Raw genomic sequence first — 1,941 nt, forward strand, 5'->3', positions numbered from 1 at the left:
AATCTTATAAATCTATACATCGATAAATTCCGTTTATTTATTTATACAATAAGTATTTATTTCTTGGTTGGATTTGATTTGAAAAAAAATAAGAACTTACAAAAGTGATATAATATTCAATGATTGCTAGTTTTCAATATACATATCAATAGATATTAATAAACATTGTCCATGAAAGAAATATTGTATTATTTATGTCAACAAAAGCTGCATCGGAGGAAACTCAAAGAGATCGTCTGATAAAATATAAAACTCGATTTCCTTCTGTCTCAGTGAAGAACGTTGCGCCATGTAAAATATCTACACAGAATGTACCTAGTACGCGTGTCAATATTTTACAACGCGACAAAACACGTCACGAATTCCGCCCGGAAGCATTCGATGTCCTACTGTTTGTAGAGAGACAGTATAATAAATAAAGAATTTCTTTTTTCTATTTTAATAATATGTAACTTTTTAAAATAATTTTTATTTATTTGAAAACATCTCGACAAAAGCAAATCCGAAGCTTTATCATTAGCTACGTAACTAACAATTTAAAGCAGAACGACGATTCTGTGTTTGACCCGAAAAATCGCAAGTTTCTTTCGACCCTCTCGAAGTTGCACCGATCTAGGCAGCCGTGATTTACCGACTGAAATTTGAGTATCATGAGACACGCGAAATGCGTATCGCGAATCCAATATACCGTTCGCGGGGGTTCCCTCTATTGGGCGGTCATAATTCACACGGGGATTCCATAACAAAAGGAACGTGTACGTATCGAAACACCGGTTTATATCACCGGAGATTTGTGAAAAGGATCCGTTTCCACGTCAATTCACGATGTAATCGCGGGCGAACAAAGATATGTGTATTTAAAAAATGAAATCAATTCGGAGGGTGCATGCAGAAAAAAAATAATGAATAACTCCCAACGTCGGCGACGTAGAAAAAAGCGTAACAAAATTAAGACAAACATATGTTTCTCGTTAACAAAACTAGTTATATGTAACTAAAATCAAGTTTGATATTACAAAAAGAGTATGTAATATATATTATATTAATAATAACCATATAATAGTTTATTTTTATTTCAATTTATCTGGTTAAAGTAAATACTATTTTATTTCTAATATAAGTGATTCAAAAAATAAAAATATACGCGAATAAAAAACGTGTGGCTTAAATTTATAACTGCATAGACTCATAATTAATACATAAAGCAATTTCAACAATTGCAACAATTGCTTTATTAAAAAATGCAGACAATAATTATTAAATAAAAAATAGTAATTAACAAAATAGTAATCAAACTTCAAACTAGTTGAGTAACGAGAATATTCAATATTCCTGCATTGCAGAATGTGAAATAAGGTGCGATAACGTTTTCTCATTACGAGTAATATATCGGCAAGCAATCATACATAAACGAGATCCAAGAACCGATTCCTTAAAGCAGTTCAATATGCGATGCAATCATAACTTATGCAATTACAGAAGTCGGCCGTTTATCCGGAATCGGTGGAAATCACGCGGATAATGTTCGCCCGAAAGCAAACCTTTCAACCTTACGTTAACGAATTGGGGTTGTTCAAATCGATGGCGGCAATTTGCAGCTACCCCTTTCTATCGGGGAGTCAGGGAGCCGTTTTGCATGGAGCTTCCAGTCGATAAGAAGACGGTCGACTAGCGACACCTTATCTCTTATACCAGGGGTATCTACCCTACCGACTCGGGGATGATGCTTGCATCGCGCAAAAATATATAATTAATCTTTCACAAATATATTAAAAATTAAAGATATTGTCATACGTTTCGTGAAATGCAAAAGAAATCGAGATTAACATATGATCATGCAATTAACAAAATATGATAATTAATTTTTTCTTGAAAAGTATCCACAATACGGACATATATCATATTAACTCTAGTTACATACTTATATATATATATATATAT

This window comes from Trachymyrmex septentrionalis, unplaced genomic scaffold (assembly GCF_001594115.1).
Source record: "Trachymyrmex septentrionalis isolate Tsep2-gDNA-1 unplaced genomic scaffold, Tsep1.0 scaffold14, whole genome shotgun sequence".
In the NCBI taxonomy this organism is placed as follows: Eukaryota; Metazoa; Arthropoda; class Insecta; order Hymenoptera; family Formicidae; genus Trachymyrmex; species Trachymyrmex septentrionalis.